This window comes from Sinohyriopsis cumingii, chromosome 10 (assembly GCF_028554795.1).
Source record: "Sinohyriopsis cumingii isolate HCF-2022 chromosome 10, ASM2855479v2, whole genome shotgun sequence".
Lineage (NCBI taxonomy): Eukaryota > Metazoa > Mollusca > Bivalvia > Unionida > Unionidae > Sinohyriopsis > Sinohyriopsis cumingii.
The window spans coordinates 119,154,199-119,177,273 of NC_142970.1; the positions used below are offsets into that span (position 1 = coordinate 119,154,199).

Here is a 23,075-nt window from a genome sequence, read left to right on the forward strand (position 1 = left end):
TCATCTCATATGATGTTATTTAAAAAAACTTCCTACAACATACTCACAACATATAAAACCTATATGCAAATCTGATGAAAGCTGCTTGTGTTTCTGAAACACATATTCCATACTGGTGGCAAGAATGTCCAAATCTACATTACAAAAATGAAAACATTACCATCCATCTAGGAGTTGCAAATGTATGAAATCCTCTTGTTGGGTAGTTTTACTAACAGGCTTTACAGCAGGGCCTTCCATTAGATTTAAATGTGGCAGGTAAGTTGACAAAGTAGGGTGGGGGGTTGGGGGGACCTACCCCAATGGGGATAATTCATTTTTTTTTTTAAAGTAGCATGGTGTAAAGTAAAAGTAGATGGGCTGATAAGGAATCCACTGAATTTACAGACTAAAGGTTCAGACATTTGTTTTTAAGAGAAAAATGAAAGAAGGAAACAATACAACAGATATTTTAATATGACTTTAATGTTTATTTTCTAGATTTAATTAAGATTATGAATCAGAATCAGTCTCCAACTCCACTGTAAAGTTTATCTATTACTTCTTCTGATCAGGCACCTGCAAATTAAAACAAAATTGTAATGCTTAAATAAAGTCATATCATCTCAGCACTAGTTACATATGCAGAAGTCATGTTAATCAGCATTATAAAAATGTATGAAATTTTCTTCACTGCACTTGTGCTTCCCTTACTATCGTTAAGCCATGATACAAGATAACTTTGCACTTACTTGTCATTTCTGGCAAGTGGATGGTGCAATCAATTTGCACAAAGATGAATTTATTTCATCCAAATATTTCATGTGAATAAAAATTCCAAATGGAGGCACTTGTCCGATCAGACAAGATATATGCATATTGTAGTTAGCTGGACTCTAGCTCTGATAGTCCTGGGCAATAGGATAAGCTGATTTTGTTATCAGTTTAGAAATGCATCCGCTTTGCAAATACTATGCTTTAAAAGACGAAACTGAATCCAATATTGATGAAATAAGAGTCATTTGGATTACCTTGTTTTTTATCATTCTGCGTTGGTTGGGTGCATATTTGAGGGTCTCTGATATGGTCTCTTCCATTCCATTTGCCTTTGCTTTGCCATTTGTTTTCAAGCAGGCTTCTGCGTGAGTAATACAATGTTTTAAAATAAGTTTCACAACAAAGGATGCATTGCATTTTTCTAAATGCCAGCAATAATCAATGGAATATTTTTAAAACATGTACTTTGAAATGTGTCTCAAGTTACTTTATCAATTCATTTAAAAATCTCTGGCAAGTCACATGAAAAACACAATTTAAATCAAGCCATACTTACTTATCAAAGACTTTCTCATTCACATCCTTTACCTCACACAATAAATATCAGCAACACCAACATTAAATTCACACAATCAGTACAAAACCTAGGTGTTACTCTGGACAGTACTCTCACATTGCACCAACATGTCATGAACATATGCAAGGCTGCGTATCTTGAGCTGAGACGCATCAGCTCCATTCTCAGATATCTTTCAGTTGATGCCACTAAAACACTTGTGTGTTCATTACTGCTTTCAAGACTGGACTATGGTAACTCAATTCTGTCTGGTTCATCTTAATATCTACTGCAGAGACTTCAAAAAGTTCAAAACATAGCTGCTTGGATCATACTTAGAGTACCACAATCAGAGCACACCTCCCCGCTGCTCTGTACCCAACACTGGCTATCCATTCGATCCAGAATCAAACACAACATTAGTTCTCTGTGCTACGTTTCATTGACAGACTCTAGTCCAACATACCTATCCGACCTCACCTATGTGTACACACAAGCAAGATACTTACACTCCTCTTCCGACAATCATATACTCATTATTCTCACTATGAAAACAAAGTCACATGGACAGCATTCTTTTGCATACCAGGGCCCAGCAACATGGAATGAATTGCCCACTGAACTTAGACACAAAGACGCAGTGATCCCATTCAAGAGTGCTCTCAAAACTACTTATTCTGACTACAAAAACAAACTTAATGACTTAATAATGTTAACTACCTTAAATATTCTCAGCATGTTTTTTATGTTTTCTAATTTCATGGTGTTTGTTTTTGTAATCATATCATTGTGTATGTTTTTATGTTGTCTAATGTTGCAAAGCGCTTAGAGCTTCTAAAGATTAGGCGCTATACAAAGTCCTCATTATTATTATTATTATATTTAGCTTGGATGAATATTTTTTAAATCAGTGGTCATAACTAAAAGATGGGATTTTGTTTTATGATCATAAAAGTATGTTGGACACCATCCATGATGTACAATGCTGTCTGACATTTCTATGCACCTAAGGTTTCCATCTCAAATATTAAAGCAAAATGCATACCGAATTTGACACATTGATGAAAATAAAAAAAGCAATGCTTACCATTTGAAAAGAGGCAATTGTCACTAGAATATTCTATTCAAAATGATATTAATTTTGGACACAGGGGATACCACCCCCATGTTTTCCTGACTCGTGATATGTCGGCCTATTCTGTGCACAGCTTTAAAAGATGTAATGTTTATCCATCGAGCTATAGAAATGAAATACATTTACTGTAGACTGTTTCTGTCAGCAGTTAAGTTGAGTAATTAGGTCAGGTTTATAGCTAGTTTACAAAATTCAATGTAGAATGCCAATAAATGACAAGATATATTTTTGCAAACTAAAGTGATCTTGAAAAAAGATTAGTAAAGTTTAACATTTTATAAAAAATAAGCTATTATGTGGAAAAGAAACAACAATGAAATAGGATGCAATGTGTTTACGTCTAGTTTTGGAAGGTACCGTCATAATTGTACCGTAGTTTAATGGGTGGAAAGGCCATTGAAAGGTAAGGGCAGTGCGGAGACCAGCGAGTATGTTCCAGAATAGCTGAATCTTTGTAGATACACAGATCCATTCGTAACTTCTGTCCGCAAGCAAAACACTGTACTTCGTATCCCAATCCTGACTCGGGTCCGAAGTAGACAAATCCTGTTCTAGCTAAAACATACGAAGAAGGTAATCCTTCCCTATCCGTAGGCCATTTTTGAAACGTGTCCAATCGACGGGCACAATCACAATAGTCAGGTAAGAAGACTGGAAAATGGTAGGGTTTGAACTTGGAGTTCTCACTGGATTTCTCAATCGATTCTTGCTGCGGCGAAGTCATCCTTCTGGTGGGTGGTTATCCTCTTACAACCAATGTTTTATACCGACATGTCCATACGGCAAAGTAAAGTGGGTGGGAAGCCGCACTCGCTTCTGCTACACGATTTGATAGACTTTTTCCAAGGGTCGACTGACGATGTGGTGTGTGGGTAAACGTACAATCTTGTTGGGTTGATAGGTGGTCACTTTCTCTAGACTGCAAGGCTTCTTTCAATATGCCAAAGTTGACCACTCGACTGGTACGATAATTCAGAGTAAGTCCTTTCACTTTACACTTCGTGTGCACTTCTCCTTGTTTGTCCCAGTATTCGTAGCCGTAATTTTTGGGACCACCACTAACGAAACTTAGAATCTTGTCATCGGGGTGCTTGTCTGTCCAGGCTCCTAAACGGTCTCCTTCGATGTCAGGGTGCTGTTGACTCGGGTGATCGATATAAATGCAACTGTCCATGTCAAAGTACAAGACACGTTCCCCTAACAGTTCTAAAGCTTCGTACAATTTTAAGCGAGCATGAGCTGTCATGTAAGCTGCAATGATGACATTTCCAAAGGGGTCATCTTCTACAAAGTTCAGATCTTCTTCGTAATTCACCAAGATCAAATCCTCACGAACGACGTCCACGTGTTTCATGAATTTGGCTTTGTCGTGAATCATCTGAAAGTAGCGGGAAGGTTCGGTCAAATACTCCGTCTTGGGTAAACACGGTCACTGTGCCATTTTACCCCACAAGCAATTTAACATCACTTTGGCAAACGATCGCCTGCCTTCGTTTTTCTCAATGTGATTTAAAGTAATGCCTTCTTGTGCCCAGAATTTCTCTCTGAATGTCTTTTGGTCTTCGGGAGTGACACCAGGACAGATAGCCACTGGCTTCTTGCTCAGTTTCAAAAAGGCATCCACGTAGTCTGCGAAAATGCCTTTCTGTGTGGGGTCACCCTTGTGGAATTATTGTGTCTTGGGAAAGTGGCAAATTTCGTACACTTCTAACAGTTGGTATCCCATGTTCAGAGCTTTGAACAATTCTACGCTGACCCATGTCCCCGTCAAGGCCCGTTCTTCCTGGGTGTGATGACAAGGTTGATCTTGGTTGCATGTTTCAGCACAAGTACGGCACAAAGGAAACACAAGTTTGCCTTGGCAATGGCGAGGTAAGACGGGATGGTATAGGTTCGTGGGAGGCAAAACTTTGCACTTGATCAAGCCTTCGTATTGTCGAATGTTTTTTAGGTCGATGTGTTCGGTGAACAATTGTGGGTGCCCTGCAGGAAAGCAACAATATTTGCACACATAGGGATACAGTGAACACACGTCCAAGTATTTGATTTCTTCTCCTTTCTCTTCGTCAGCTTGGTACAGCAAACAGGTGGCATTGGTCCTTCCTCCGTACAAACTATTACTTGGGTTCAGGGGGTCCATGAACTGGTAACTTTCCATGAGGCGTTTAAACTCAGGATCGGTGTTCAAACGGTGATTGTATTTGTGTTCCCACATTTCCACCACTTGCTATCCTTCCTGTTCTAACTTTAGGCGTGGCTGACAAATGGCCTGGTACAAGTCTTCCATGGTTCGTTGTAAGAACTGATTTTTAGTGCCGCGGTCAGGGTAACAGACGGGACATCCGTGAAATAAGCAACCGTTAAACTCGTACATGATCTTGGGGTTTTCTAAGTCCCAGCCATTGACCGAATGCATTCCGATGATCTTTTGCCCTGTCCGTTGCGGGCATGCTGAATCCATTTGTCTTCCTTGTCGCACAAGTAATGCAACCAGCATGGGGCTTTGACCGAGTATTGACGTTTGACATAGTTGGTCGTTTGAGGACTGATGACAGCCACAGTGTTTTCAAGCATGAATCGTTGTCGGTAGACTAAGGAACACGCTTTGGCAATGGTGCAAGCCTCTTTTAAATGATCAACCCCTCCGTGTTCCATGAACAGTTCTCGAAATTTTCCACAGCATCGCCGTAAAATGTCCATGTCGGAACGACGATACTTTAGCATTTCTTCCTGAAAGTCGAAAGGGTCGGAGGCGTGAGCCTGGTACCAAGCGTAGAAAGTTTCTCGTTCAGTACGCATGTTGTCAGGGTCGTAATAGTGAGCCTGAGGCAAATGTGGTAGAACGGCGTGTTGATTGGCTTCTGTATTGAAAAAGTGTGGAAAGTACCCTTTAGCCATTTCTGTCATTCCAAACATTTTAGGCATTCGACTCAAAGGCATGGCTAAGTAGCTCATCGAATCTTTAAACTGCACTTGTCCCACTTGCATGAAAATGATTTTGGCTCCGTTCAAAGTGATTTTAGGACGCTCGATGCCACGTTCCGTATAACATCTCAAAAGAAACTGTCCATCGTATCCGGAGAAATTGTGAGCCATCACCGTGGCATGGTGATGACAATCTCCATAATAATGTTCGATGTCCTCTTGGCTCCACGTCTTGTCGATGGGGTCTAAGACCCATTGTGTGAAATCGGCTAGTGTGTTCAGTCCTTGAAAGATTTTTTCACGCCCTCCAGGAATCTTACTGCAGTGAGGGCAATAACTCAAGATAGGTTCTTGAATCACTTCTCGCACGCTCGATGAGCCACGCAGAAATTAGGAATGTGAATACTGGTCTCTTGCATGCATTCGAAATCGAAAAAGATGAAATTGCCTTTCTTCTTCTTGTGACCATCCTCTTTCTCTGGTTGGGATTGGTATTTTTGTATGTAGCATTGGTGTTCCAAGTCCACAATGCAGTGACAAATGTGACATTTTTTCTTTCCTGAACATACGTGTGCCTTGGTACTGTTGATACATAGACCTTGTCCACACATTGGGCACAATCTCAGGAGTTGACAAGCACATTTCTTCTGTGAACCTTGCATCTTCAGATGTTGTTGGTAACAGGCAGGGCTGACAAATGTGCGCAGACAAGCAGGACAATGCACTGGTTCTTGCCCTTCGCTCAGACAGGGTTGAGAGGCCAAACATCCTGAGCATTTCGATCCACAATGTTTGTGTTGCTCTCGATTATTATAACCATCATAAGTCACATTTCTCACAGTAATATTTGTATCCCAGGAATCCAGTGATAGTGGTAATGGTATCGAAATGGTCATCGTGATGATAGAGGTGAATGTATTTTCCATCCTTAAAGTCTTTCCCTCGAAACAACAGAGACCCGCGCACTTCTTGAGGGTGCACTTTCAAGGTGTATTGTGGAGCTAGGGCATCTTGCAATTTTTGCATCTCAGGAATGCCACAGGATGTGTCTTTGGACAGGCATGCTTGTTGTAACAGAAGTTCTGCTTCATTTCGTTGTTTGGCTCGGTTCGATTTTCGAATGTTCTCCCAGGCTCTTTTCCATTCTACCGTGTCGTTCTTGTCGGCATAGGTTCATCCCACCACGATGGCTCGGGCTAAACACATGTGGTCTTGAAAATTGTTAATTTGGACAAGACTTGTTTTGGTAATGCGAAGGTTGTTGACCAATAAGGTCTTTCTGCATTGTCCGGTCCCTTGAGGAGGAGAGACGTGGGTCATGTCCAGTGTGGCTTTTCCATCGGTGATGTCAAACTGGTCATTAGATTGTTGCACGTGTTGAATCTTGTCCATGACTTTGGAAGTGGTCAATTCTGCAGGGCTGCTAAACTCGATCCAAACAGGGGATTTCAAGCCATCATGTTGTATGGAAAGTCTCAAGCGATCATCTTCTTTGGGTTGACATTGTCGCTTGAGTGTGGTGAGCAAAGAATCCCACATGTCGGTGATGAACCCTTTTGCTTTCTCTAACAGTACTTCAGACTTGAAATCTTTAAACTTCACTGTGTATTTGTAAGCCGTAGTTCTAAATTTTCTAGAGGGACGCTTTTCCGTCTCTCGAATGTCATAGTACTTTTCAGGGTTGACTAAGGGTGGTAAACTTTGTTTAGAGGGTTTGGATTCTGGTTCACTCATGTCCTCTTCAAAATCACTGGCATGAATTTGTGCCAAGACTTCAGCCCTAGTACGAGGCGATAGATCACGTTTCTGCCTCTTACTTTCTTCTTCTTTCTTCTCAAATGAATTGGATCATTTCATCTCGATAGCAAAAAGTCAAATGACTAAAGTTTAAACACCATGGATTAATTTATAGTCATAGCAGACCAGCGTATATAAAGGGTATGTGTCTTGTCCTTTCACTATTCATTTCACTCTCAAACTGAGCACAACAATGGAAGAGACTATCAAGATCGAACGTTTCATCAGAGCTTTGCGAGGGGTCATTAGAAAATTCTCTTCAGACCAGCCGAGGGACTACTCTCCTTCCTTTCAAGATAAAAGTCAAGATACTTGCTATATCTGTCAGAAGAAAGGGCATTGGTCTTCAGAGTGTCCAGACCGTCAAAAAAGAAAAAAAAGGGGTTAGAAGAGACAAAAGTCAAGATACCTGTTATTATTGTCAAGAAAAAGGACATTGGTCACCAGACTGCCCAAAAAAGAAACAAGAGGAGTCAGAAGAAGAGAGGGATTCTTCAGAGGAAGAGGAAGAAGAAGAGGAAGAAAACAGACAGGTGAAGAAAAAGAAACAGGAGAAGAAAAGAAGGGAAGAAAGTGAAGAGGAAGAGGAGGAAAGGACTATGACGGTGAAGAAATTAAAAAAACAGAGAGTGAACAATGAGACAGAATAAGTCTATGAACTTTTTAAAGTGCTCTGTTGTGAATTGTGAATTGTAAATATTTATAAAAGAATAAATTAATTATAAAAGGTAAGTGTCTTTGGGTTTTGATTTTAAAATAAGAACCTACACTCACGCACACTCATACACAGACAGGTACTATTGGGTAAAATGGTTTTTATTAGTTATTGGCAATTGAAAGCCTATCTCTTTTCGAGAGACGTGGATGGCCCTGAAAAGGGCCTTTTTTGGTGTAAGGGGTGAGTTTAAACAATCAACTTTAACTGTCTTAAGCCTTTGCCATGGCCAAGGCCTACTTCTGGACTGCGTACTGTTGATGATGATTTCGTTGAAATCACTAAGGATGGTGCAGTAGGCGTAGTCACAGGGTTGGAGTGTTTAGCTTGGGAAGGTCGTATTCTCTTCGGCCGTAATAAAGAAGTCTGATACATCTGTTTCAGACTTCTTAACTAAAATGTCTAACAGTACCGTGACCGTTTGATTTTGACACCCTTGTTTCTTTGCTGCTGCGTCTTCTTCTTGTTGTTTTTTTCTTACCTCTTCTTCTTGCTGCTGTTGCTGTAGGAGAAAAGCTTGTTCCACTTCCTTTTGCTGTTGTATAAATTTCTCCAATTCTTCTTTCTGTCTCTGTCTAAAATTTTCCATGTGCGGTAATGAAGGAGAAGGTGACGAAGGTTCAGGAACAAATTCTTGCAAGGTAAAAAAATCCACAAAATCCCAATTCACCTCTTCTGAAAGTAAGTCTGGGTTCCCTTGGGTAGTCTCCACCATCAGTGCACCCAAACTGATCGTTTTCTGAGTTTCCGTCATGTTGAAAAACTGTCGCTTAGATTGACTACGCACAGGCGCTAGCGAATCTATATAGACTATGTGACGTCACAGACTGCTCTCTTCGGATTGGACGTGGGCTGACTGAATTTTGTAACGCGTGTTTGGATTGGTCAACAAACTCAATCCGTTTCAATCCTTCCTCCCCCTATAAATAAGTACAGTTCACTGCATTCCTTCACCTGTTACTCAGCACCCAAACATGTGGACCGATGTACAATCTTCAACGCTTGTGTCTTCGATGATGTTCCGGACGGACATATCAATGTATGTCCGATCCAACTGGACAGTTATCCACAGGACAGACACCAGCCTGTGGATGCGAAGAATCTTATGTGGAGCATCAAGGATGCCTCAAAAGAGTCTTAATCTATGGTCCTGCAGTCAGGCACAGCCTAAGGTCAAGAAGAAGATGTCACAGATGCCCTTTATGTTAAGGGTATATTAACATAAAACCAAAGGCCCTTTTCAGGGCCATTCCTATCTCTCGAAAAGATCTTGACTTTCAATTGCCTACCCCTTTTTTTATTTTTTTGTTTAAAAAAATAATAAAAAAATAGAGACCCCTCCCTGTTTCAATTTTCGCCTGTTCCATTTTCATAGACCCATCAGGTCGGGACCTTATTAAAATAGGGTCCCGACCCTGTTCCATTTCCCCTAGTCCCAAGACAGTCCCACGATTTATTCCCCATGTTCAATTTCCCTTGTCCCTAGAGTGAATATTTTTTTTTCTTTCTCCCATGTTAAATTCCCCTTGTCCCTAGAATGGATATTTTTTTTTTCTCCCATGTTAAATTACATAGTCCCCAGAGTGGATATACCCTTTTTAACATGGAAGTTCCCTAGTCCCTAGACCGTCCCTATTCACTACTACCATTGTCATTACCAGCCTGAAACCCAATTTAATGCCATTTGTATAAATTCATTTCAAATAAATATTATGATATAGTTGAAGTGTAAAGTCAAGCAAGTATTCTGTTTGCAGATTTTACATTTTAGATATTATAGTAAAGTCATATTTTCTCTTGTTTAGTAAACTTTATTGCAACTGGTTCCAAAATAGTAAATCTTATTTAATGTTCATTCACCAGAATAGGTATTAATACAATCCCGAATTAACTGTATGGTACTAAAATATACCCTGATCTTGTGTGAGATTGTAATATACAGAACTATACCTCAAGACAACAATAATATATTGAATTTATATTGTATCAAGACTGTCATGGTTATGAACTCCAACTTTATTCAGGTTTTTTCATAATAAATGATCATCTTGTGCTATGGTTGAAAAGAAATCAAAGTTCAGTTTAACTCCATTCTCTCCACATTTGTAAGTTGTTAAGAGGCATACTCATCCTCAATGTTATAGTAAAATGTAATCTTATTTGGATCAATCTTGGTGGTGTAATATATGAATGGAGAAAGAATATTATCATCCAGATTAAAATATGTTTTATTCAGACTCTACTAAAATTTTTAGTTGGATATGGGTTACGGAGCCTGATGTGTACGAACAAGGCAATGTGTACCATGACCTTTTTAATTTAACATTTTAAACTCCTGCAGAAGAAAGAGATTTTTTAGATCCATTAATCTGTATTAACAAAAACATTTCTTCAGTATGATTTTCAATTACTTAGTATTGACAAAACTCATATTTTAAAGTTGTTGTTTTTTTGTGTTTGGTTTGGCCTTTTATGGTAAACCAACACAAGTAAGTTATTTAGTGCCAAGGCACTTTAAGTATAGTGCCTTGCCCAAGGACACACCATGGTAGCTAACCCAGGTTGGTCTGATGGTAGAATTTGAACCTACCTTATTTCACAGGTCCAGAAAGCTAACCACTGAGCCACTACAGCTCCCCATCTTATAGTGGAATGCTGGTATACTTTATGATCAAGAAGGATGGGTTGGGGTATGCATGTTGCATCTGAAAAAAGTGATGGAATTTTTGTTTACATAATATTTTAGTCATACAATATGAATCATTTTCTATAGATTTAAGATGTATCAGATCAAGTTAAGAAAAATCATATATTCTGTTTCCTGGGAATGTACTAAAATTCACTGTTATTGTTTGATTTTTTGGTAGTAAGCTTACTTGGTATTTTTTTCTTTTTAACTTGAATACCTAATTTGTTAACATCCTATTCTAAATCTTCAGAGTTCTGTCTATTAAGTGACAACTGTTGATACATGTAGGGAAGTTTTTGTTTATATCTTTTGATTTTTGTGATTCTGGAAGTTGCAGTATTTGTTGTTGTATTATAACCATTTCAGTAATTTAATGAATGCAGAGTATACTGCTCTATAAATGAAATTTAAGTGAAAATAATGTAAAAGTATGTTTCACTGCAAATATAAATTGTTTAAAATAATATATCATTTATCATATGACTATTCAATTGTGGTAACTAGTATTCCATCCAATATCTATATATTAAAATATGTCTTTTCATACAGCTGGTGATCATTTAGATACAAGTCCAATTGAACATAATCAAATTATCAATGCAGGTGTTTTTATTAGTAGTAGTATTGCAAGTATAAGTGTTAGTATTAAGATTTCATATACAGGTATGATAAGTGTATCATAATGTTTAAATGATGCTCCTTGTTACAACATAAAATATGTTCATTGAAACAAATGGTTCACTGGTAAATTGGCAGCAAAGGTCTTCACTGAATTATGTTGCATAAACTATTTTACAATAAAACATATATGATGCATCTCAATTATGATGAATGTGAGGAGGAGGATTAATAATAATGCAATTTAAGTTATCTTCATAACATAAGTTCTAGCAGATGTGTAATTTTTATGTGGTTCATCATCAGTTTGAAACTGGTCTGTGATTTCTGGATCTGGACATACCTGGTCCCCTGCTGTTGTGCTGCTATGGTCTTTACAGTTCATTAGGATATCAGTTACACTTGGTTTACATTTAGAACCCCATGGGATGGAATGCCCAGTTTGAAACTGAGAGAATGGTTAATTATCCATAATATAACTCCTGCAGTTATTATTAGGTTTGATATCAAGGTCTTTCTTTAAAAGCTTTTCAACTCAGGTTCTGTTCTACCATACAGATAAATAAAGTCAAATTCAAGGCTTTCAGATTTGTCCAGTTTGTTTCATGTGTTGCAGCAGACAGACTGTATATTGCCACTGTACCATATAAATATCAGTGCTTAGTCTGCTCTCAGTTGCTGTGGTTTGATTAGTTACAAGTGTCATCACATGTGACTAATTATTGACCAATGTAATGAAACTTGTATAATTAGAAGGCTGTATTTAAAAACTCTAAAGATCTTAAAAAGAAAATTGGATCGGGGTAAGTAAAACCTTTTACTTTGACCATTTGGCTAGAAAATAATTTTCAATAAGTTTAAATTGGATAATAGTAATATAATAATTAATTACACAAATCAGAATAAAAGCTATTTGCATATCCCCTTACAGCTGTTGCTTTTTCATAGTACTACGTAGAATAAAGTATAGTTAAGACAGATAAAGAAATATCCCGTCATATATACCTTACATCAAATAAAGAAACTCAAGATGGATAACAACAAAATTAATGTCACATCATCAAATAGTTATCTCAGCTGCCTGGTCAACCTAAAGGCAGATAAACTAAGGCAAACTTACTCCGAAGCAGTCTCATCCCCCCTAAGAGAAAAACGACAGATACAGTTCTTAACGCCAATTTTCAACTCGACCCCAACTGACTCGATGAGTAGACTCTACCTGTCACCAAGCGTAAACGAGAATGTGGACAATCTACCGAGTAACCGCAAAACTACATCCGACATGAGTACCCAAACTGAGGAACAATACTCAACAAGCACAAAAACAACCCAGACCACGCTGGTTAAAAACACTAGCAGCCAGGGGACTCAAACTGAGAACCTACTAGATGAAACAGAACGCCCTCACCCTACCACAAATAAAGCAGTCACACACGACTCAACAAAAGGTAAGAATAATAGGAAAACCAAATCCCAAATACCAGTTAGAAAGAATAAGGAACACACTAACTGTCAATACAAGACCCAGCAAGCCGGTTATGGACAACGAAACAAAGTCAGCTAAAGAGACAAACACCAGGGGAAAAAAGACCAGTCTGCAAAATATCCAAAACAAGAAACACCCCGCTGAACTGACTCTCTTCGTCAAGGGAGTAAATTCCAAAATAACGAAGTTAGCCTTTAAAACCATAGCATGGCAATTGAACAAACATCACCAAGGAGAATTCACGCTTAAAAGCACTAGAGACGACTTGCTGATAATCAAATGCACCACTGAACAACAGATTGCCAAATATAAGGAAATTGAAAGAATAGGCCAAATAAATGTTCAGGTCACTAGACACAACAGAACAAAACAACACATAGACCCAAACCCCCCAAAAACACACAACAAAGGAGTCATATACGTATCAACTCAAAATAAAACCAATGAAATAGTAGACTACATAAGGAGTAAAGGACAGGAAGTAGAGAAAGCAATCCGCCTAAAAACAAGAAGGGGAAAGGATAGCACTGCAGTGGTACTCTTTTTTAAGGGCGCCACCCCAGAAACTATCAAAATAGCCGAAAAACTCGAGGCTAAAAAAATTTTTGCTTTCAAAAACAAACCACGGTTCTGTGGCAACTGCAAAAATTGGGGGCATTACTCTAAGAGTTGCGGAAACCTATTCCGGTGCAATCAATGTGGTCTTCACCACCCAGACCGGAAAACATGTAGCGCCACCAATCAGCACTGCGCTAACTGTAGTGGTAACCACAAACCAAACCACGCAGAATGCCCCAGGGCTCTTAGAGAAGCCCTAATAGTCGAATATATGATCTCCCATGGGGTAAACTATAAGCAGGCCAAAACAAAAATCAGGATACCAAAAACAAAATAAATAGGTAGCACCCTCACTGGTAGGAAACACGCATAAAATGAAAACAACAGTAAATTAAACAAACTATTAAGACTTTTTGCACTAGAGATGGATTCCAGAGCAGAAATCAAAATATGGCAATGGAACGCACGCGGCCTTAGGGCCCACGCTGACCAACTAAATAACAAAATACTTGAACAGGAAAGAAAACCAGATGTTATATGCATACAGGACACCCACCTAAATGATACCTCACGTATCCCAAACATCATAGGCTACAACACCAAATACCTAAAGCATCGATCCCCCACAGCAAGAGGAGGGGGGGTAGCAACCTTTGTTAGAGATGGAATTACATCAGAAATGCATAAATTAACAGATAGTAGACCGCCCAATGACTTCGAAATACAGATAGTCAAAATAACCGCTCAAACTAAGCAGGTACTAGTCGTTAACCTCTATGAAACAAATGAGCAGCGCAATTTAAGTGCAGACGAAACAATCAAAATGATTAAAGACTGTGGAGAATGGGTGGTAATATGCGGGGACTTCAATGCGCACAATGAACTATGGGGGAGTCAAAAGACGGACATTAAAGGAAAAATTGTAGAAAAATGGGCACAAAAATGCAACTTAGTTTTTCTAAACAACGGAATGCACACCCGGATAGATGACAGAACAGGCCACACATCAGCAATAGACCTATCTCTATGCACACCAAGATTAGCAGGCATTTCTGATTGGCAAGTTGATGAAAGCGACCCTATGGGAAGTGACCATTACCTTATAAATATAGAAATACAAATTAGAATACCTCAAAATAAAGCGTCCTTCACACCAAGATGGAAATACGAACAGGCCAACTGGATTAGGTTCAAACAGATAGGTGACTCAATCAACCCAGAAACCATATATCACCGGGACATTGACACCTTTAATGACAAATTAATAGAAACCATTAACACAATGGCCCAAGAAACAATTCCTAAAACTAAAGGAGTAGCACCCAAACCCACGGTGCCCTGGTGGAATAATGAATGTAAAATAGCAATTAAAGAGAAAAAAAGAGCTCTAAACAAATTCAAAAGAACTAAAAATAATAGGGACTTTAACTACTACAAGGAAAAGGAAAAAACTGCCAAACAAACTATTATGATAGCTAAACAAAACTCATGGAGAGAATTCTGCTCAAAACTAGATATTAACACAAAATCGAAGGAGGTGTGGCAAAGAATTAAAAAAATGAGAGGCAAAACTAAATCAATAACCCCCAACATACCTGGACAAAACAACAAACATAAGGCAGAATTATTCGCAAACTATTTCGCCAACATGTGTAGCAATACCAACTTAGAGGATAAGTTTAAAAATCATAAAAGGCAATTTGAGGAAAGCAACTCTGACAACATAAAGGAAGCAGGAAATAATGACGGCCCACTAAACCTTCCGTTTACAGAAGCCGAATGGAGAAAGGCCCTCGCCGGCAAAAAGACCACATCCCCCGGGGAGGACACTTTGGGGTATGAAATGTACAAGAACCTACCCAAAAAACTTGTCACAATTGCACTTAACCTCATTAATAAAATATGGGAAACCGGTACCATACCTATAAGATGGAAAAAGGCAGTAGTGGTCCCGATTCTTAAGCCTGGAAAACCCTCAAGCGATATAAAATCATACAGGCCCATATCACTAACAGACAATATATGTAAAATAATGGAAATTATGGTAAACAACAGGCTGAAATACCATTTAGAAAGCAAAGGACTACTAGCTAATACACAGAGCGGGTTTCGCAACTACCGAAGCACAATAGACCAACTCATGAGACTAGAAACCGCTGTCAAATTAGCATCTAGAGAAAAATTTTAAAAATCCAGATATGTTACAGCCATCTTCTTAGACATGGAAAAAGCATATGATCTAATGTGGACTAAGGGACTGATAAGTAAACTTAAACCATACGGAATAACTGGCAATATATACAAATTTATTGCTAACTTCCTAACCGATAGAAAGATACAAGTCAGACTAGGACAAGACTACTCCGAACGATACAAACTGGAAAATGGCACGCCACAATGAAGCGTAATCAGCCCAACTTTATTTAATATAATGATAAACGACCTGGAAACAGCGGTAAAACCCAACCACCTTGACTTATCCCAATTCGCCGATGACAGCGCCGTATGGAAAACTGGCAACCCGGCCAGCAGAGAAACGACCAAGCACTTACAAAAAGGACTAAACGATATAGGAAATTGGACAGATAAATGGGGATTTAAATTGTCACCTCTAAAAACAGTAGGCATAGTTTCCAATCCGGGAGGTGGCCACCCCCCACCCACTCCAAACTTAACCCTAAAGGGGGTACCCATCAAATTCGAAAAACAAGCGACACTCCTAGGTATGGTATTCGACCACGAACTCACGTGGGCAGCTCATATCCAAGAACTCGTAACGAAGTGCAAACGAGACATCAACCTCCACAGAAACCTCAGAGGGGTGAATTGGGGGGGTTGATCAAAAAACACTCGTTACCCTATATAGAGCACTTATAAGAGCAAAATTGGACTACGGTTGCCAGGTATATGGAGCGGCGAACGCCACGTTACTAAAGAAACTAGACACAGTCCAATCAAAAGCGCTAAGGGTATGCACCGGCGTCCTAAATGGTACCCCCACACAAGATATCTTAATAATAGTAGGAGAACCCCCGCTAGACCTAAGGCGGAAGGAATTGATGCTGCGATACTCGACTCGAATATCAATACACCAACCCAACCACCTCACGCTACAAGCCCTCTTAGCATGCGACAAACCATTCGATACAAAAGGAAAAAATAAAAAATACCTAGTGGGAAAATAATTATAGAATTAAAAAGGAAATTTCAAATCGCAAATATCAACCCAGAAAAAATAAGGTACTACCCAGACCCCCCGTGGACCTGTCCCACACCACAAATAGATCTTAGCTTACGTAAACTAGGACAAAAACAAAATGACCCGATAGGACTAAGAGCATCAATACTAACGTACATTGACAACAAATACGAGACATACACGCAAATCTTCGCAGATGGATCAAAAACCAAAAATCCAAATAAAACTGCAGCAGGGATAGTGATCCCAAAATTAGATGTCACCGTTGGAAAAAGACTCCCAGACCAATGCGCTATATACACGGTAGAATTCATGGCAATACTAATGGCATTAACATACGTCAAAACATACCCCACAACTAAGGCAGTCATTCTAAGCGACTCTTACAGTGTACTACAATCGTTAGCAACGGACCAATCCAAGAGCAGACCTAATATGATTAATCATGCAAGATCGCTACTTAAAGAGATTGAAAAAAACAACAAACACGTTGAATTCGTATGGATACCCTCTCACATCCATAATCCCAGGCAATGACAAAGCAGATGCAGAAGCAAAAAACGCCACAAACGAACCAAAAGCCCAAAATATAGCATACAGCGTCACTGAAATCAATAACATGGGACAAGATCAATGACATGTGGTAAGAGCTATGGGAAAAATCGGATGCAAACAGTCTAATACACACGATGATGAAAAAAGTAAGTAGAAAAGTCGAAAGTCCGACCTTCAAAAATCCATACGATATAACAATAATAAATAGAATAAGAACAGGTAAAACACTATTGGCAGGATGCGCAGGGAAACACATAAAAAGGGGACCAACCGAAAACTGCCCCTACTGCCCAACTCCAGAAACAATCGCACACTTAATAAATATATGCCCCAAATACAACCAGGAAAGGGCCGAACTAAAATCTCAACAGGAACAAATAGGAGAACGGTGGACATACCCGGAGTTACTTGTGGCAAAAAACAATAACATAGGAATGACCTATAATAACATCATGACATTCATTAACAAAATAGGCAAAAGGGGACAAATCTAAACCGAATGAAGGGTTGGGTATAAAGAGAGACCATGTAAAGAAATTAAAACCAATAAACCTAAAAGATCGAACCAAAAAAGAAAAAAAACCAATCAAAATATTACAAATCACTGTTTGGGAATTGTGACGGCCGGCTCGGGCTAGTGGGTTCACAGACTGACACCGCCGCTCATAACCCGAACAATAAAAACCAGATAAGGACGAATATTACAAAATCACTGTTTTGGAATTATAATGGCATGCTAGGCCCCGTAGGTTCAAAAAAAAAAAAAAAAAATATAAAAAAATAAAAATAAAAAAAATATACATTAAAATAAATCACAAATAGCTAAGCTAAACAAAAATAACAGGTAAATAGCCAAGTGGTCAAAGCGAAGGGAAACAAAGGCAATCAAACCACCTCCCTCGAAGAAAACATCTCACGGCGAACATGGCAGTATCAAAAGGACGAGAAGACCAAAACAGAAACGGACACGGGATAAGGCAGAAAGAGCTGAAATAAAGAAGAGCAGGAAAAGGCACAGAATGAAGTTAAACGTCCTAAGGCAGTAAAAGAAGAAAGAACAGGACACTTGCAGACCTTGGGGAATGAAGGCAGAAACAATGAAAAGAGTATGCCTCAAATAATCAAACCACCCCCACCCCCCAGTATGAAAAGAATTGCCTTCCCGAAATCAAACAAAATAAATAAGGCCACCCCACCCCACATCTACTTATAAGTGTGAATGAGAAAGTGAGCGTGAATGTGTGTTGTCGGGATATGTGGGAAAAGCAGAAAAACGAACAAAAATGTCTATAGCCATCACACAAATATAGCATACACACTCCCTACCCACCTTTTTTTTCTTTTCTTTTCTTTTTTTTTTTTCTTTTTTACAAACAAATTTTACCACATAGGGCTTTCATTCTGACCCACGAAAGCCCTCTTTTGACCAACAACTTACTGGCCCTGAAACACACTGATTGGTTTAAAGCCACACGTACGAAATACTTAACCAAATTGAGATCTCCAAAACAAAATAAAGGGCTACTAAAAGCCTACTAGATGTGAAAAAATTTCCGGAAAATTCAAGTACGCAAAGTACACAAAATTTAATAGACCTTACAAAAGATAGGAAAATTCACAACTCGGGAATATCTGAAGCGTATGTGACAATCACATGTTTGGCAAGATAGTACAGGAATAGCCCAATAAATATAGGGAACTGGGCATTGATTGCAAGGAAAATTTAATAATACTGCTGCTGGTGTGCTTCGGTTACTGCCTGAAATGAGAGAGGAAGGAGATGCAGGATGCAGAAACAGACCACCAACGGAGTACAACGATGGAGAAGGTTGCAGCGACGAGAGCCTGGGCGGGACCTTTTGGGGCACCTGGGCTTCGGCTTGCTTGCTTGGGGGCATTGTATAAGTTAATCGCTAAATTCAAAAAGTACACAAACGTGTACAAACTAAACAGTCGCACATACCGAAAGGTGCACGTGACTTTAATCCAATGAATGAATGAAATGTGTGCTAGAGGGTAGGGTTAGCAGTTATACTCCCAATTATGTTTGTGATGAGCAAAAGCAGCTGCACAAATTTGAGCTTTTAGTTTGGTTCTGGTAGGGTCAAAGGATGCAGGTACATTTTACATTAATTTTTTACTAGAAATAGCTATTTTCAATATTTTTCTGTGACAAGGCAACTAAAAGAATCAGTATGTGCCTTATGCATGAATAAAGTTCACTAGTACTATAACAAATTAGCATACTTTTCATCACCCCTCTACCATCAAGATTTTTTTATATTTACCTCTGTAGCAGACACAAATAAAAGTCGGCAGCTCATTTGCAGACTAAGTTACGCATATGATCTCCAATGCTCATCTAACTGTGACAGGCAGTCACCAACAAGCCAACCTATTTCCATGCCTAACTCGAAGTAAATCTGAACCACATTATAGATTTAGCTTATGTGTAAATTTATAAATGCTAGGCTTGTGATAATTAGGTTCATGCCTTCTACCTTAAAAATTAGAGGGATGTCAAAATACGAAACTATCCAGTGAGACCTATGATGTTAATTTTAATCCCTATGGGATTTGTGACATAAAAAACCCAAATGCTTTATGTATTAAAAGGTAACTAATGGGGGCAGGATCTGCAGTGAATCAATGGTTAGTATGCTAGACTCCTGATAAAAATGTTTGTGTTAAAATCCTGTTATCAAGTCAACCAGGTTACCTACTGCAATGTACCCTTGCCTTACTCCAATTCCCTCAGTACTCAGTAAACAACTAGTGTTGCTGTACATAACAAAACCAGTCCATATTGATTTTACATATTTTACTAAATCCTGACAAAAATAATTCTCTAAATAAAGAATGATTAATATGTGATGGTCTCGCATGTAATCAAACTCTTCCAAGCTTTTAATGATATGAACCGATTTATCAATGTTTATCAAATTTGCATGAAAAACTATTTCTTATTTGTCATCAAATATGTTCAATGTTTTGATCATATAAGCATTTCTGCTACATTAAATCAAAATAATCTTTTTGTCAGAAATAGAGCCCTTATATTATTTGCAAGGTCAACCAATCAGATGCAGAATTTGAGTTTAATATGAATGAATATTTTTTTTACAAAATTGCTCTTTTGCTATATCTTGATGAGATAAATCTATTCACCAAGTCTGATGAAATTAATGAGAAATAGTTTTAAGAGCAGTAGCAAGAATGGCTAGTGAGATGTAGAACCACCACATTATATGCATAGATTTTGCTTATAGCCTCAGACATACAAGCAAATAATTAAACAAGTCAGATCTAAATTGGATCATAAACACTGTTGTGCAAATCATAAGAAACTCTGCCAATCAGATGCAAGGTCACTTCACTACCATACCTTTATCACACTCATAATAAGCATCATTGTGAAACTTGACTCTATAAGCCCAATGGCCAAGCATGATCAAACTTGAATCAGCAGTAGTGGTTATAACCTCATGTATTTGTATGCATCTTCACTTCTTCAATCTAGATCTCATTTATATAAGCATGTATTCTACGTTTAGTAAAAACTGCACTACATGTATAAATATTGCATGCGGTGGTAACATACTCAGATGAAAGATCACCTTATTATTATTAATGGTTAACACTCATCAAACTTCAAGGACAACTTAATGATTTTAGCCTATATTGTGGAAGTATGGCTTTTAGGCTGGTTAAAAAACTCAACTAATCTTATACATGATCACATGTATATACTTGGATTTTCCTCATTATTAGATTTATCCAAGATGTTGATTTAAGCCCAAAACCAAGTTTTATATAAACAAATTGATCAGAACTATGGACTCCAAAGTAGCTAATTTCTTACTGTTGAAAGACAGAAGGGGATGTGAAATAAATAACACACTCTGGACCATTACATAAACCCACTTAGCCTTTTGACCAGTTGAGATAAAATATCAACAATAATGTTAAATAAGATTGATAAATTATGTTTTCTCACATTACCTCTAGCCCTTTTCAACATGGATGGTATTTTTCTTCCACATATGTCAGCTCTTAATTAGTGGCCCTTTCCCATCATGAATGTTGTAGGTGAAACTCTCAGAATTAGGCTTTTTAATTTATATCTGTAGAAGAAAAAAACTATTGGTCTGCATATATCAATGTCACCATTTCTGTATTAGATTAAAATACCATATGTGTGTGTGTGTGTGTGTGTGTTAATTTTAGAATTTAAGCAAACTTGTCTCCATGTGTTTATTTTAAAACTGATGATGATAACACATAACAGGTTCAATGGATAAAATGTTATTTCTTACTTCTTACAACTGCTCATTATATCTGAATTTACATTCAATGTTTGTTTTAATTAACATATTTGGGATATTGGGCAAATTATTTATTTTGTAGTTTATCATTATATCATTTACCAGTCTTTTATCATTCAAATATGTAATATAGTACCATTATACTGACTTCATATTCTATATGATATCCCAGCAATACATATTAAGCAGATAAGTGCAAATAAAAATGTTCAGAATGTAAAATTTACTCCAAGCTCAAAGAAGATCAGCAAAAGATAATATCCAACAAATTACCAAACAAAAAGCGAAGTTAACGCAGTTACCTTTATTATGATGTCTCCAACACCAACGGTACTGTACAGCTACGTCTTCTGAGTTTTACCGTCATCTTGTCTTTCAAACCAGAATTAATTTCTTGAGCTCTTACAAAATGAAGAAACTTTTAAATACTATAATTTAAGCAGATTCTTTACATGCCATCAGATAAATTATGGCACAGTGTTATGTCTGTCAGCAAAACGCAACTTCACATTTGGACGGCGCGCTGTGTGGGCATCGCCGACACAGCAACTGACATGAATTCTCTATTAGCAGACAATGATTCGGAATAAATCCTTCGCAAATCTAACATTCTCGATTTTTCATAGTTCCACTTTTCATTGTTGCATCTGTTTGATTGTACAATTGCTAATGATGTTCAATGAATCAACTTCAATTCATCTGCTGTCTGAAATCCCGGTTCAGTTGGTATTTTCTTCCGCGCATGATGCCGTGTAAATAAAAGATACGGTCGACATTCAAAGTGGTTTAGGTTAATTTATTATTTTTCTTTATTAAGGTCATTTGCAGAAAGTGTTTCGCTAGGGTGAGAAAAAAAAATATAACAAAAAGAAAACTTTCTTTTCCAACGCTAATACTGTATATATTTCAATTTGTGATTGATGCTATAAATAAAAAAAAATGATAATAAAGCATTTTAGCCCGTGGCTTCGGCACGGCACTCGTTTTTGTGGGTTTTTTAAAATGTTGTTAGTGTTGTTTTGGGGTTGTTTTTTGTGTGTGTACCACACTAAAAAACATACCAGGTATTAGGCCTAACGTAGGAAAAGAAATTATCCTCTATTTATTACTATTCTTACTGTCAAATGACGCAAAAGTGATCAAATTGCTATTAAGATTTTGTTTTGTATAACACTTACCGCTCGTTTTCCTCGAGATAAAGCAGCCACTTCAAAATGATTATAAAATCTGTGACAGATGAAAAACGTGGTTTAAATAATTCGTAATCGCCTGCCTTAAAATACTGTAGGAATTTGCTAATGTATTTCATGGCCCTCGTTTGAATAGATACCAACGATCATGTATATCGACCAAATTTTGTATATTCCTGCCCACAATCATGTATTGTGTATTAAACCGTATATTACACGAGCGCTCTGTGGCAAACTCGGGGAGGGGGGGGGAGGGGCGGGTCTCTATTATACCCAGAGGCGTAGCTATGATATTTTGCGCCCGGGGACGAACTATAAAATTGGCGCCCCAGCCCCCTCCCCGTTTAATCACATTTTTGAATATTACCCTTGTTTACTTATTATAATGTAACGTTGTAAGCCTCATTTTGGCGCCCCTGTACCTTGGCGCCCGGGGACATATGTACTCCCCTCCCCCCCCCCCAGATACGCCTCTGATTATACCTGCTGTATCAGTTGAGAAATATATTGAACAGATCAGGCCCCAATACTCTCGCTCTGAAAAACATTAAAATAATTATATGCAGAATAT

At 38.1% G+C, this 23,075-nt stretch overlaps 1 long non-coding RNA gene across 2 annotated transcripts; it reads right to left on the reverse strand.

Moving 5' to 3' along the window:
• Positions 1-447: 447 nt before the first annotated feature.
• LOC149791103 (uncharacterized) lies at positions 448-22,042 on the reverse strand. Of its 2 annotated transcripts, XR_016423928.1 has the most exons (6): positions 21,617-22,042; positions 20,992-21,113; positions 14,366-14,483; positions 10,475-10,589; positions 1,011-1,117; positions 448-558 (listed from the first exon to the last, which is right to left on the reverse strand). It is a non-coding gene; the product is annotated as an uncharacterized LOC149791103 (long non-coding RNA). The 2 variants fall into 2 exon arrangements; XR_016423927.1 differs by lacking the exon at positions 14,366-14,483.
• Between the last annotated feature and the right edge of the window lie 1,033 nt (positions 22,043-23,075).